General features: G+C 47.0%; 1 protein-coding gene across 3 annotated transcripts in view; it reads right to left on the reverse strand.

Moving 5' to 3' along the window:
* Window positions 1–16,513, reverse strand: part of CARMIL1 (capping protein regulator and myosin 1 linker 1) — a 596,509-nt gene that overhangs the window by 406,953 nt on the left and 173,043 nt on the right. The gene's annotated exons all lie outside the window — the stretch shown is intronic.

Consider the following 16,513-nt stretch of genomic DNA (forward strand, 5'->3'; position numbering starts at 1 on the left):
GAAAATCTCCAGAACACTGGTAATATCTGCAAAATAGAACCCACAGATAAAAGCAAATGACCTGCTGAAAAGTTCAGCTGACACTGGAGTAGTTGCATACAAGTAAACAATACAGCATTGCTTCCACAAAAATGATCTACATGGGACAGTTGTCAGATTTCTATGATATAACTGTAAAAGTCATCATCTAAGAATGCAAAAGAAAATACTGATAAGCCTGAAGCTTTCTGGGACAAAGTTCTCTGGATTGATGAAACAAAAACTGAATTCTTTGGCTCCATATATATCTTTATGTTTCATGATGCATTAAACAAATTTGATCTCTGAACATAATACATTTAGAGGAGAGAAAAAAAAGCATGAAGCATTTGAACAGAGCACTTGGCCAGCTATTAAGCACAAGAGTTGATCTATTATGCTTTTGGGGTTCTAAGGCAGCCAGTGGCACAAGAAATATTTTGCAGGAGGAAGAAAGAATAGATTTAACCAAACAGCAATATATCCTTGAAGCTGAAGATCAGTAAGACAATGATTTAAAGAATACCACAAACCCAAGAACTTACAGGATAGAAAGGCGGCGGCTTTGAAATAGCCTTCATGGTCCCTAGACTTGCAGAGAGATCTCAGACATGCTGTGAGTGATCGAAGAACATTTATGAGCTAGCAGAGTTCAGCAAGATAAAATGGGAAAATTTCCAAAAGCAAGAATAGAAAGCCTCTTAGATGACTACAGGGAACATCTGGAAGTGCTTTTTTTTCTACCAAACAAGGTGTTACTTAGTACTGGCAAAAGGGTGTACAAAATTTAATACCAGCTAACATGAGAACATAAGAGTAGCCATACTGGGTCAGACCAATGGTCCATCTAGCCCAGTATCCTGTTTTTCAAACAGTGGCCAAGCTAGGTCACAAGTATCTGGCAGAAACCCAAATCTTGGCAACACTCCATACTACAAATCAAAGGGCAAGCAGCTGCTTCCCATGTCTATCTCTTATTCTGAATCTGTAAAAACACTGCAAATAAATATTATGCATTCAACTTTGCAGAAAGATGCTATATTTAACCTTATACCATTTACATAACATTTCAGCTTTTATTCAGTTATAGATTAAAACAAAGGGGCTTTTTGCTAAGCTGTGGTAAGCACGCGTTAGTGCTTACCACAGCTTAAAATGCCTATGGGGTACATTCAGGCATCTCAAAGAATTTTGGCACCTACATATGTTTCTCACATGCCAAAAAACAGATTTTTATTTTTTAGCGATGGGGCAGGTTGGGGGCGGAGAGTAGGTATGTACTGCGCTAATCAGTTAACAAAGCTATATCACGTGCACTAACTAATTAATGCACAAGCCATTACCAACTACAAAATAGGTGGCAGTAGGGGCTCATGTGCTAATGGGAAAATTAGTGCATGTCCATCAGCCATTTTACCCATGCAGAAAAATGGTCATAACATGTGGGAATGGGCCATGTAAGTATGCACTATAGCCACTTTTTACCAGAGTTTGGTAAAACGGCCCCAAAATTTGCTTGGGGTGTCTAAACATTTTTACACAGCTGTAATTATCAGTTCTTTTTCTGAGCTATCAATAACTTAGTTTATTAGATCATTCATTTGTAAAGGCTATCATATTAATTATTTGTTAGCTTATTGGTGCTAAGTGAATAAACAGGATAAGAAAAGTCATGCTGCACTTTCAGTAGTGTCCATAACATCTCAAAGTCAAAAATGATGATGCAAACTTAACAGAAGTTTAATTCTGTAATGTATTTACAGCTTTTTCTTTAGGCATTTGTTAATGCTTAATGGTGATAAATAGAAGCATAATGGAAGATAACTGTAGCAGCACATTAGTATTGTTTTTATTTTGTTTGTAATTTTTATTATGCATGTTTTTATGGTAGCCACTTAGGTTCTAAGCGGATTATACATTTTAAAAATAAATAACTTTACTGCGCACACTACCCAGAATGTCTCTTAAGGAATAATATCACCCAAACGTAACAGTTTACCATAAGTGAACAAAACAAAAGTCACAGAATCAAGATAAATTAAGAGAAAAGAAATAGGCAGAGGCAGGTGTCACAAAATGCCTAGCCACCTGCCTGGGGTTACTCCATGGCCACTTAGAGGGTCTATCTCCAGCACAGCTTAGGTCCACCTGCACTTGCTGCTTGTGCTCTACACTAACACCCTTCTCCCACAGACTGGGTCACAACCGCCTCTGGGCAAGTCTCCCACTTTCAAATTATCCCCAGTGATTTCTAGGTTACTGGGGTCACACTCCCAGTGGTCCCACAGTTCCCAAAAAGCACTCATAGACCCAACACACAAACCACCAGGATTCTTTATCAGTCCAGACAAACAGGATGAACAATTATGTTTATTCTCTAAAAAAAAATATTAAAACAGTGGAATAAAATAGTGCAAATAGCAAACAATAACAGGTAACTGAAATATGGATCAATTATAACACTAACTAAACATCTATATACTGTCTGAACAGTACCTAGGAAGGTCAGGACCTATAATTCACCAAGCCTCAGCAAAGAGATCTGCCTCTCTTTCCTCCCGGGCTGAAACCGAAGCAATAGCCTGCACTACTGGGTATTTTTTTTTTTTTTCAAACTCCAGGCCAATCAGAGTCCAGTCAACAAGTTTTAAATGTATATTGCTGCTTGCTTCCTGCTTGTGTTCAAGAAAAAGTACATTCAGTTCCCTATAACAACTTTACATAAAAGAAATGTCACCTGCTAGCCAAATAGGAGAAATACACTTCAGGAAATAATTAAAACAGGAACATATCCAATAAATCTTCAGGCTTAAAACAAACTTTCTTCACACCTCCCCCCCCCCCCCCTTAAGAGAGAGAGACCACAGACTGCGGCCTACACAGAGTGCTCCCCCCCCCCCCCCCCCCCGTTTTCCATTTCTGTTGATGGCTCTCTCATTCTCCCTGTCTCCTCAGCTCGAAACCTCGGGGTCATCTTTGACTCTTCTCTCTCCTTCTCTGCTCATATCCAGCAGATTGCCAAGACCTGTCATTTCTTTCTTTACAACATCCGTAAAATCCGCCCCTTTCTTTCCGAGCACTCTACCAAAACCCTCATACACACCCTTGTCACCTCTCGTTTAGACTACTGCAATCTGCTTCTTGCTGGCCTCCCACTTAGTCACCTCTCCCCTCTCCAGTCGGTTCAAAACTCTGCTGCCTGTCTCATCTTCCGCCAGGGTCGCTTTACTCATACTACCCCTCTCCTCAAGACCCTTCACTGGCTCCCTATCCGTTTTCGCATACTGTTCAAACTTCTTCTACTAACCTATAAAAGTATTCACTCTGCTGCTCCCCAGTATCTCTCCACACTCGTCCTTCCCTACACCCCTTCCCGTGCACTCCGCTCCATGGATAAATCCTTCTTATCTGTTCCCTTCTCCACTACTGCCAACTCCAGACTTCGCGCCTTCTGTCTCGCTGCACCCTACGCCTGGAATAAACTTCCTGAGCCCCTACGTCTTGCCCCATCCTTGGCCACCTTTAATCTAGACTGAAAGCCCACCTCTTTAACATTGCTTTTGACTCGTAACCACTTGTAACCACTCGCCTCCACCTACTCTCCTCTCTTCCTTCCCGTCCACATTAATTGATTTGATTTGCTTACTTTATTTATTTTTTGTCTATTAGATTGTAAGCTCTTTGAGCAGGGACTGTCTTTCTTCTATGTTTGTGCAGCGCTGCATATGCCTTGTAGCGCTATAGAAATGCTAAATAGTAGTAGTAGTAGTAGTGATAGGGTCTCGACAGTCAATTGTCAGGGTGGATCTGGCTCTTCCTATCTGGAGAGGCCATCAGCATTTCCAGGTTCACCGCCTTTCCGGTGAAGTATGGCGAAGCTGTACATTTGCAGGGGCAGGCTCCACCGGAGTATCTCCCATTCTTTCTTGAGACACTCTTCAGCCAGACCAATGGATTGTGATCTGTGATGATAGTAAAGTCTCACCCATACAGATATGGTTGTAACTTTTTAAGGGCCCACACTAAGGCCAAACACTCCTTTTCAATAATGGCATAGGCTACCTCTCTGTCAGGAAGCTTGCGACTCAGATACACAATGGGGTGCTCCTCCCCTCTGCTATTCACTTGACTGAGTACAGCCCCAATGCCATATGCCAAAGCACCAGTCTGTACCACAAATCTTTGCTGGTAATCAGGTGCAGCTAGTACTGGATCAGTAGCGAATGCTTTCTTTAATTTTTAGAAGGCTGCTTCACATTCTGGCAACCAGGTAATGATTCGGGTTAGTCTTTTTTTTTTAGTCAAGTCGGTCAGGGGCTTGGCTATAGTGCTGTAGTGAGGCACAAAGGGAAAATTAGGTTCTTACCTTGGTAATTTTCTTTCCTTTAGTCATAGCAGATGAAGCCATTACGTATGGGTTATGTCCATCAACCAGCAGGGGAGATAGAGAGCACTCAAACTTTCACAGTGCCCTCTTGGCCAGCTAGCTCCACTGCCTCTTCAGTATTTGAAGCTTCCAAAGCAGTATGGCAAACCGCAATGGGAATCACAAGAGCTTTCCTCACAGCGAACGATGGCCCATCACAAGGGCATGAACTCATAAAGGAGGGAATGAACATCCTCCTGGAGGGAATAAACTCATCCTCCTTATTGTATAAGTGGAGGGGAACACACGCGCCTCCTGGTGAGAATCAACACATCCTCCAAAAAAAAAACATGCTGGAGGGAATGAACACATCCTCCTAAATTTAAACTGAACATGAATCCTGAAGATTGTTTTCCAACTTTCTCCCAAGGAAGGAACTTCAGGAAATTAGAACAGAACCTGAAAAACAGATTCACAGCATACAGACAACCATACAGGGAGGGCTCATGGCTTCATCTGCTATGACTAAAGGAAAAAAAATTACCAAGGTAAGAACCTAATTTTCCCTTCCTTGTCATCAAGCAGATGAAGCCATTACGTATGGGATGTAACAAAGCAATCCCTAGATAGGGTGGGAACAAGCCACACCACGCGCTAGCACTTGTGCACCAAAACGCGCATCCCTCCTGGCAGCCACATCCAGCCTGTAATGTCGGTCAAAGGAGAGCTTAGAAGCCCATGTTGCTGCACTGCATATCTCTTGAAGAGAGAGTGCTCCAGTTTCAGCCCAAGAGGAAGAAATTGCTCTAGTAGAATGTGCCTTAAAGGCTACAGGCGGAACCCTGCCGGCCAGCAGATAAGCTGAAAAGATCGTTTCTTTGAGCCAGCGGGCAATAGTGGCTTTAGACGCTGGAGACCCTCTGCGAGAACCGGATAGCAAAACAAACAGATCATCAGAAGTCCTGAAAGAGTTAGTAACTCGCAGATACTGCAGCAGAGTCCTGCGCACATCCAAAAGGTGCAGCTGCCCAAAGGATTCTGGAAACTCTTCCTCTGAAAAAGAGGGCAAGAAAATAGGCTGGTTTAAGTGAAAGGCTGAAACCACCTTAGGCATAAAGGAAGGCACGGTCCGAACCGTGACTCCGGACTCTGAAAATTGCAGAAATGGGTCTCTACAGGACAGCGCCTGGAGCTCTGACACTCGTCTCGCCGAGGTAATGGCCACCAGAAAAACGGCCTTCAGTGTCAAGTCTTTCTCCGATGCTCGCCGAAGCGGCTCAAAAGGAGATGCCTGCAGGGTTTTCAAAACTAGCCCCAGGTTCCAAGCTGGACAGGGTGCTCGCACTGGAGGTCGGAGCCGAAGCACCCCTCTAAGAAACCGTGCCACATCTGGGTGAGCAGCCAAAGACACGCCTTCCACTTTACCACGAAGGGAGGCCAACGCTGCCACCTGCACCCGCAGGGAATTATAGGCCAAGCCTTTTTGTACACCTTCCTGCAAAAAGTCCAGAATCGGCGAGACAGGAGCCCACATTGGAACAATGGCTCTGGAAGCACACCAAGACTCAAACAGGCACCAAATCCTGGCATAAGCCACGGAAGTGGACCGCTTGCGGGCTTTGCAGGAGAGTGGAAGTAACTTTATTGGAATAACCTTTATCCCTCAATTGCGCCCTCTCAATAGCCATGCCGTAAGACCAAAGTGGGCGGCGTCCTCCATGGCTACCGGTCCCTGAGTCAACAGGTTCGGTACCAGAGGTAACGGCAGAGGAGCCTCCAGGAGCATCTGTCGGAGGTCTGCATACCAAGGTCTCCTTGGCCAATCCGGGGCGATGAGGACCACTTCTCCTGGGTGCAGCCGAATCCGCAAGAGCAGGCGCCCTATCAAGGGCCATGGGGGAAACACATAAAGTAGATCCGGAGGCCAGGGTTGAGCCAAGGCATCCAACCCCGCCGAGCGAGGATCTCTCCGTCTGCTGAAGAAGCACGGGACTTTGGTATTGGCACTTGTCGCCATTAGATCCATCACGGGCTTGCCCCATTTGGCACAGATCTGCAGGAAAACTTCGTCTGCCAGATTCCATTCTGCTGGATCGATCTGATGCCTGCTCAGATAATCGGCCTGCACATTGCTCTGACCTGCAATATGAGCTGCCGACAGACACTGAAGATGCAGCTCGGCCCAGTGGCAAATCAGTTCGGCCTGCGCGGCTAGTGCTCTGCACCTTGTTCCGCCTTGTCGATTTATATAGGCCACCGTTGTCGTGTTGTCCGACATCACTCTGACAGCCAATCCTTCCAGGGTCACTTGAAAGGCCAGAAGCGCCTGAAACACCGCTTTCAACTCTAGGCGGTTGATGGACCACTCCGACTCCTCGGGTGTCCATAGACCCTGGGCATGCTTCCCCTTGCAGTGTGCGCCCCAGCCCTTCAGGCTGGCATCTGTTACCACTAGGCACCAAACGGGGAGCGCCAGCAGCATTCCTCGCCGCAGCATACTGTCCGAGAACCACCACTCCATGCTGAGACGGGCCGTAGGGAGCCAAGTAAGTCTGCATTGGTAATCCTGAGAAATAGGAGACCATCTCCGGAGTAGGGAATACTGTAGAGGTCTCAGGTGCGCTCTCGCCCAGGGTACCACTTCCATCGTGGCTGTCATCGATCCCAGCAGCTGGACAATGTCCCAAGCTCGCGGGCGGGGCATCCTCAGGAGCAGATGGACCTGATTCTGAAGCTTGCACCGCCTTAGCTCGGGTAGGAACACATAGCCCGAGACTGTGTCGAACCTGGCCCCCAAAAACTCTAGAGATTGTGAAGGGGACAGGTGACTTTTGGCCATATTGACGACCCAGCCTAGAAATTGCAGTACTGAGACCACTCTGGCTGTAGCTTGTAAGCTCTCTGTTGCAGAGTCTGCTCTGATGAGCCAGTCGTTTAGGTACGGGTGAACCCTGATACCTTCTCGCCTGAGAAAAGCAGCTACTACCACCATTACCTTCGAAAAGGTTCGGGGAGCTGTGGCAAGGCCAAAAGGCAAGGCCCTGAACTGGAAATGTTTTCCCAACACCGCAAACCTCAGAAACTTCTGGTGCGGGGGCCAAATCGGTATGTGCAAGTAAGCTTCTTTCAGGTCTAGAGACGCGAGAAACTCTCCTGGCTGTACCGCCGCAATGACGGAGCGCAGGGATTCCATGTGGAAATGCCGCACTCTCAGGGACTTGTTCACTTCTTTTAAGTCCAGAATAGGGCGGAAGGACCCACCTTTTCGCGGCACCACAAAGTATATGGAGTATCGGCCACAGCCTTGCTCGGCAGGAGGCACCGGGGTCACTGCCCCTAACTGAATCAGACCTTGTAAAGTCTCCTCCACCGCCGCCCGTTTGACGGCAGAACCGCATCGGGACTCCACAAACACGTCTCTTACTGGGGCGTTGAATTCTATTCTGTATCCATCTCTGATCAGGTCCAGAACCCACTGATCTGAGGAAATCTTGGCCCACTCCTCGACGAAGAGGGAAAGCTGTTCTCCGATGACAGGCATCGAGGAGAGGGCCGGCGCACCATCATTGATAGGGTCGCCCCTGAACTCCTGGTCTTGAGCCACCGGCTGCGGAACGCTTGTCCGAGCGAAAGGAGTTCCTCTGCTGACCACGGGCACGTGAAGTGAACCCAGCAGAACACCCCGGGCGGTACCTTCTAGCTTCACGGAAGCGAGGTCTGGACGAGGAGTGGACCGCCTGGCCCTTAGAGGAAGGCTTCTGCCTATCTTCGGGCAAGCGCTGGGGTTTTGGATCACCCAGGCCTTTCACAATTTTCTCTAACTCCTCACCAAATAGGAGAAGTCCTTGAAAAGGCAACTTCACCAACCTTTGCTTAGAGGCCATGTCCGCTGCCCAGTGTCGTAGCCACAGACGACGGCGAGCCGCCACTGCTACTGCCATTTGTTTAGCCGAAGCTCTGACAAGGTCATAAAGGGCATCAGCCAGAAAGGACAAGGCCACCTCCATCCGCGGAGCCACATCCAAGAAGGGCTCCGCTCCATCTCCGGGCTGAGCCACTACCTGTTGCAGCCAAGCTAGGCAGGCTCTCACAGCATAACAGCTGCATGCAGACGCCCGAACAGTGAGACCTGCAATTTCAAAGGACCATTTCAACGCTGTTTCCAGCCTACGGTCTTGAACATCCTTCAGGGCAACACCTCCTTCAACAGGGAGGGTAGTTCTCTTTGTCACCGCAGTGACTAGGGCATCCACTGTAGGCATTTGAAAACGAGCCATATGTCCCTCACGCAGAGTGTATAACTGCCCCATAGCCCTGGAAACTCTCAAAGGTCCCTCGGGGTCAGCCCACTGAGCCGAAACAAACTCTAGGATGGAGTCATGCAAAGGGAAGGCCCGAGCAGCTTTCTTGGTACTAGCCATCCTGGGATTACCCGAGGAGGCCATGCCACTGTCAGGATCTTCAATCGAGAGGGCCTGCAGGGTATCTGAAATAAGCGCTGGCAGCTCATCACGGTGGAAAATCCTCACCGCGGAGGGATCATCCAGATCCTGTGGTAAATCCGCACCTGACTCTGGTTCCTCAGACCAAGAACGTCTGTCAGAGTTCTCCGAATCCTCACACCCCAACCACGGGGGGGAAAAAGGTGCACCACAATCTGAAGGGAAATTAACCCTTCTGCGCTTATCTTTAGGCCAAGCATCCGGGAAAAAAACCTCACTGGGCAGTCCCAGGCCAGAATCCATCGGTGGGGCAATCAGAGGAGCCTCAGGCGACCCTTGAGGAAGGGCTCTTTTCATCATGTATGCTTTATGCAGCAAAAGCACAAAATCCGGGGAGAAAATCTCACCCTGGGCACCCAAATCCTGTCCGGTGCTAGCCACTCCTGAAATAACCTCATCTCGAGGTGCCCCACCTGGCTCAGGTCTCTCCGTGTCCAAGGAGGCCGCGCCATGCGGTGTAAGCAAAATGGCGCCCGCTGCCAGCTCAGAGCAGGAAGAAACATTGCTCGCCATGCTCGGGCCGACTCCTACGCCAATACAGCATGATTTACAGAGCCCTGCTGCTGATTTGCGCTTGCCACAAGTGGAACAGCGCTTTACATTGTCCGCAGCCATCGCCGAAAAACGGCGGTAAAATCCAAAATGGCGGTTTCGCGCTAAAATCGCCCCCATCGCGGGCCCACCACGGAGGAGTTGGAAAACACTCTGACCTCAAAGGATCTAGTGTACAACTACAATCCTGCTGAAAATCAGGTCAAAAACCTCTGTTCCAGCGTCTCTGTGTTTAAAAACGCGACGCAACTTTTTTTTTTTTTTTTTTTTTTTTAAGCTGTGAGGAAAGCAGAGGTATTGAAGACTCCGGAGGCTCAGATGAGTGGGAAAGGCAGGGAAAGGGCGAACCTATATGCCTGCATCCACTGTTGGTGGGTAAGGACAGGGAAAGCAAGGCAATATGTCCACATCCCCAGAGGTATGGGTAAGGCAGGGAAAGGGCTAACCTATGTGCCTTTAAAGTGAAGCTGCTATAGCCTCCAACACCCCGGTTAACAACTGGCAAGCCAGGAACCACCTCCCGGCAGATTTTTCTGGAGCTCAAACAAGCTGCAGCCACCCTGGTAAGGGAGATAGAGAATACTGAAGAGGCAGTGGAGCTAGCTGGCCAAGAGGGCACTGTGAAACTTTGAGTGCTATCTCCCCTGCTGGTTGATGGACATAACCCATACGTAATGGCTTCATCTGCTTGATGACAAGGAACTTCCTGTAATACCCCACTGTTCCAAGGAAGGCCAAGACTTGCTTTTAAGTTTGTGGACTAGGCCAGTCTTGTATAGCTTCCACCTTAGCTGCTTCAGGCTTCAGTTGTCCATCTCACACTCTGTGCCCTAAATATTGCACTTCTGCCATTCCCATCTGACATTTTATGGGTTTTATAGTCAGGCAGGCCTCCCTGATCTTGGCCAGTACTCCACTCAAATGGATTAGGTGGTCATCCCAAGTATGACTGTATACAGCAATGACATTAAGGTAAGCCCTAGAATGCTCCTGGAGTCCATCTAGCAGACGATTCACTAAGGACTGAAATGTACCGGGGGCATTTTTCATTCCAAAAGGCATCACAGTAAATTCCTACAGACCAAATGGGGTAATAAATGCTGATCACTCCTAAGCAGCAGCTATTAAGGGAATTTGCCAGTACTCTCGATTCAGGTCCATTGTAGTGAAGTATGGGGCCCCAGCTAAATGGTCTAGTAACTCATCCATCTGGGGCATTGGATAGGTGTCAGATACAGTACAATCATTAAATCTCTTGTAATCCACACAGAAGTGGGATGTGTCATCTTTCGTGGGAACAAGAACTACAGGAGAAGCCCAGGGACTATGAGACTTCTTTATTTATTTTTGTTACATTTGTACCCCGTGCTTTCCCACTCATGGCAGGCTCAATGCGGCTTACATGGGGCAATGGAGGGTTAAGTGACTTGCCCAGAGTCACAAGGAGCTGCCTGTGCCTTAAGTGGGAATCGAACTCTGTTCCTCAGTTCCCCAGGACCAAAGTCCACCACCCTAACCACTAGACCACTCCTCCTAGGGCTAGCATCTCATCAATCTCCTGCTTCATTTACCTCCCCACCTCAGCAGATATGCGATAGGGACCCTGCTTCAGCGGGTCATGGCCACCAGTGTTTACACTGTGATTAGCAAAATGAGTAAGTCCTGCTTTAGTGAAAAACACACACTTTTGCAATACTGCTTCTCACTGCTGTCTCTGGGTGGTGGTTAATTGCTCTCCCACTACAATTTGTTGTATTGATCCCTCTGCTAGGAGGTCAGGAATGGGCTCACTATCCTGACACTGTTCTGGTAGAATGCACACAGCTAGCACCATAGCTGTGCAATTTGCATAGGGCTTTAACATATTTACATGAAAAGTACGCTACTTTCTGTCTTGAGAGCCCATAGATATAACAGTTTGTATCATTCAGGTGCCTTATGATCTTGTAAGGTCCCACCCAATTAGCTTGAAGTTTATCCTGACAAACTGGGACTAAAACAAGTACCTGCTAGCCCTCATAAAACTCTTTATTTTGGGCCATACGATACCAGGTCTTTTGTTAGTCTGGGCTGCCTTCAAGTTATCACTGACAAAGCTCACAAATTCTTCTAATCTCTGACGCACATTAACCACATATTCAGTTACAGGGGTGTCAGAGGTTTCAACTTTCCCCTCCCAATGTTCTCTTATTAGGTAAAGGGGCCTTCTCACCCTCCTGCCATAAAGCAACTCAAATGGGGAGAACCCTGTACATTCCTGAGGTACTTCTCAGTATGCAAACAGTAGGTAGGGTAAGTATTTTTCCCAGTCTCAGTCTCCTGTTTCTACGAAAGTCTTTAACATGTGCTTTAATGTACCATTAAATCTCTCCACCAACCCATTAGTTTCAGGGCAATATAGTGTTGTACGTACAGAGATGTCACTCCATAGTGTGACCACAGATTTTGGATCAGCTCAGACATAAAGTGTGTCCCTTGGTCTGAGAGCATTGCTCGTGGATATTCTACCCGAGAAAATATTTCTAGCAGGGCAGTGACAATTTTCTCTGATTCTATGATGGATAAGGCTATCGCTTCAGGATATCTGGTAGAAAAGTCCACCACTGTCCATATATATCTTTTCCCAGTCCGGCTAGGGACAGCTACAGGCACCACTGCATCCACAGCTATTCTCTCAAAAGGCTCACTGATAATGGGTAAAGGTTTCAGGGGAGCTCGGAGGTAATCTTGGGTCTTACCATCTCTTTGGCACGCATCACAGGTTCAACAATAGTCTACTACGGCTCGAGATACTCACGGCCAATAGAAGTTATGGGTCAATCTGGTGCGTGTCATCCCCTGATGTCCTGCTAGTGGAATGTCATCTGCAATCTGTAGAAGTTGTTCCCTGTATGCCCTGAGCGCTATAAACTGCTTGCCTCTGTCCAAGGCCTATTAGGATCAGCAGGATCACTCTCTCTGTATAACAAGCCTCCTTTCCATTGGATACAATCTTTACCAGTTTCATTGGTTTGCTGACCACCCCTCTGCCTCAGAGCTGGGCACTATAAGCTGCTTGCCTGCTGTCCAGGGCCTATAAGGATCAGTCTCTCTGTACAAGCCCCCTTTCCATACGATACGATCTTTACCAGTCTCATTGGTTCGCTGACCAGCCCTCTGCCTCAGGACTTCCAGGTCAGGGTCAGAGCGCTCTGGTTCTTGAAAAGCATGTCTTTGACCTATATCAGTATCCATAGCTAGAATATCTCTGCTGGTGACTCTGAAAAATCAGGATCATCAGTATGATCAGTAGGTGTCAGTTAAGTCAAGCTGTTCCATACTCACGGCCCCTGTCACCTCTGGAACTGGTGCTGCATGAAACACTGGAGCGCCTCCTCCTGTCGCTTGGTCAGCTGGTTCCACCTGGACTGGCTTAGGATCTGGAATTGGAGAAGTGATCCCTGCTGCTTCTGCTTGTTGGGCTGCCCTGGCTTGACTACGGGTCACCATAGCAGAAATGCTGACTCTGCTATCAAGGGTAATGCTCATTGGACACGTGGTCCCACACAGCATTGGTACAGGCATGTTTTTCATTATGCCTAATTCTCTGTATCCAGGCTTCGTACCCCAATCCAGGAACACTCGAGCAATGGGTACATTGGCTAGCACTACCTCTGCAGTGTGCCCTGGTAGAACAGAATCTTCCGGCACTAGCTCTGGTCGTAACAAAGTCACGCTAGAGCCAGTGTCCAAAAGCCCAGCTACCTGGGTCTGAGTCACAGTTACAGGAGTGCTGTAGTGTTATGGAAACCCATCTGCTTCCTTGCATGATGAATGGCCAGTAACATTTTGTGCTGCAGCAACTGTGCGGGTCTCCTTCGTGGTACTGGAGCCACCCACGAAAGCCGTCAGCAATGGTACAAGAACAGGAATGCTATTTGGAGCAGGCTTGGGATTATCTTGCAATCTGCTTTGAAATGTCCTGTACACCCACACTGGTCACAAGGATGTTCATGCGTAAGTCTTAAGGTTTTTGGGGAACACTGCAGGGTTTGCTGACAGTCTCTGAGGTTGTAGGTGTATCTGGCTTAGGGTCTTGGCTGCTCTTAAATCCCAGCTGCTGCGGATAAGGACGGTGTCTCTTCACCAACCAGGAACAGTTAGCCAACTCAGCCACTTTCTCTGGAGTACAGGGCTGGTCATCTTGAACATGTCCCCTCACCTCTGGACGACAATGCTGCAGAAACTGCTCCAGGACCATCAGGTTTTGGCATTCCTCCAGGGTTTTTAACTTCAGCTCAACTGAGCCACCGTGGTGTTAGTATCTTAGCTGAATCACAAACTCTCTGCTAGTATCATCCACCCTCTTTTGCAAAGTTCGGAACTTCAGTCTGCATGTCTCAGGGGTAATGGCATAACAGTTCAACAAAGCTTTGCGAACCTCAAACAGCGAGCACATCTCCGTAGAAAGTCCTTGAAATGTCTCAAGTACTCTACCTGTGAGCTTTCCTCCCAGACATTGCACCCAGTCTTTCTGAGGGATCTCACCGAGGTGGTCAATTTGTTCAAAGGCAGTTATATATCCATCTATGCCACTTCGGGTATCATCAAACTGCGAAAATAACTTCAGCCTGATTCGAGCTGTGGATCCTGCTTGTGGCCTTGGTGCAGGGGTTGGGCTGGAACTTTCGATGCAAGCCATTTCCATCTCCATCTTTAATTTCTGCAGCTGGAACTCCCATTCCTCACGCTGCCACTGGAATTCACACTCTTCACACCACCGTTGGTCTTCCTCTCTCCTCTGTCACTCTTCCAGTTCCTCTTGCCACTGCTGCAGTTGGTCTAGCTGCTGTTGCTCTAGCATGTAGGTCTGACGGATTTGATCTGGCGTGGCATCCACAAAGAGTCTGGTCTCCCCTTAGGAGAACTCTGTGCAGGTCGGCATCTCCTCCTTGCTGATGCCATCCGGTTGCTCTTGTGTTAGGACAGGCATCTGCAGTGCATGCTAGCCACTGCCAGTAGCCATCAGCACGCTGCTAATCTCCTAACACTACCAAAAAAAAAAAACTGAACAAAAAAGGGATCCTTTTACTGCAGCACTTGTTCACTGTGCTCTGTGTCTGGTGGTTACAGATTAAAAAAAAGACTTTGAACCACTCGGTGGATGGTGACCCTCACTCCACGCACTGAGTCTGACAATCCCACCACTGCCAAAAAAAAAAAAAAGGACAAAGGTCTGTCACAAAATGCCTAGCCACCTGCCTGGGGTTACCCCATGGCCACTTAGAGGGTCTATCTCCAGCACAGCTCAGGTCCACCTGCAGCTTGTGCTCTACACTAGCACCCTTCTCCCACAGACTGGGTCACAACCACCTCTAGGTGAGTCTCCCCAGTGATTTCTAGGTTACTGGGGTCACACTCCCAGTGGTTCCACAGTTCCCAGAAAGCATTCACAGACCAAACACAAACCACCAGGATTCTTTATCAGTCCAGACAAACAGGGCGAACAAACAATTATGTTTATTCTCTTAAAAATATTGAACAGTGGAACAAAATAGTGCAAATAGCAAGCAATAACAGGTAACTGAAATATGGATCAATTATAACACTAACTAAACATCTATATAACTGTCTAAACAGTACCTGGAAAGGTCAGTTCATATAATTCACCGAGCCTCAGCAAAGAGATCTGTCTCTTGTTCCTCCCGGGCTGAAACTGAAGCAACAGCGTGCACTACTGAGTAATTTTTCAAACTCCAGGCCAATCCGAGCCCAGTCAACAAGTTTTAAATGTATATTGCTGCATGCTTCCTGCTTGTGTTAAAGAAAAAGAATATCAGCTGCCTATTGCAGCTTTACAGCAAAGAAACAGCAACTGCTGGCCAAATAGGATAAATACACTTCAGGACATAATTAAAACAGGAAAATATCCAATACATTTTACAGGCTTAAAACAAACTTTCTTCACAAGAAATGGGTAGAGGCAGGCATTTAGCCAAGATCAACAAGTAAGAGAGATAATAAATCCTAAATATCAGGTGGAAGTTTATCATACAAGAAGGGAGACATCAAGAGGAAAACACAAAAGTCAGACAGTTTGTTCTGTGCAAGATATACCCACCAGGGTGTGAAACAAACTTGCATGAAGGAGGAGAGAACGAGGAGGAAAGAGGCGAGTAGTATGTGATAAGGTGGGGATGGCCCATGATGGGAAACAAGAAGGGGAGAAACATACAAGTAGAGAGGCAAGTAGAAAAGAAGTTCTGAAGCAGAGGTTGGCCATCACTGCAGAGGATACAGAAACAAGCAAAAAAAAAAAAAAAACTACTACCACAGAAATCAGAAAGGCTATTAAAAAGTTGAAAAGGTGGACATAAAAGGTGTCGGAGGACAGAAAAGGCTGACACCTGCTATCCAAGTTATAAGAATCTCTCTAAATCTGGGCCAGGGTTTCTAACTCTTCTGTAACAAGCTGATGGAGACCACAGTGGGAAGACGCTCAGCAGGATGTAGTTGGTCTGAATTTGCTGTGCAAGAGCCATGTTGGCTATTCCCCATTAAAGCTATGTTTCGCCGTATGCCCAATAACTTAATTCTTAAAGAGAGTTTCTACCATAATACCTGATTCTGTTATTAGGCTCATTGGTCTTAACTTTTCTGGATAATCTCTGGTACAGTGGCAGGTTTTAATGACAGGTTGCAATTTGAGACAGGTGTGCAATTTTGCAATAGAATTCCTTCAAAATTACATGTGATCATCTCTGGGAAAAAATGACTAAGTCTCCAAAAACAAAAATAAACTTTTAATAAATTATGTTTGAGCAATTTGTAACACAACAGGCCAAACTCCATCCTTTTATGTGAAAATAATTTTAAAAAGTTATAGAAGTTCAAACATGTAACTTCTTCATACTGCTTATGCTCCCATGACATGAAAAACTGGCTACGCTCAACATTTTGAATCTGAGACTTTAGTCACTTTTTCCCCAGAGTCAAACATGGTGAATATAATTACGTCCTGATGACTTGCTGCTATTTAGACTGTCGGTTTGATCTAGCAGCTCTTCCACATTTATAGTGATTGCCTGCTGTTCCA

Source organism: Microcaecilia unicolor, chromosome 1 (genome assembly GCF_901765095.1).
Source record: "Microcaecilia unicolor chromosome 1, aMicUni1.1, whole genome shotgun sequence".
Taxonomy (NCBI): domain Eukaryota; kingdom Metazoa; phylum Chordata; class Amphibia; order Gymnophiona; family Siphonopidae; genus Microcaecilia; species Microcaecilia unicolor.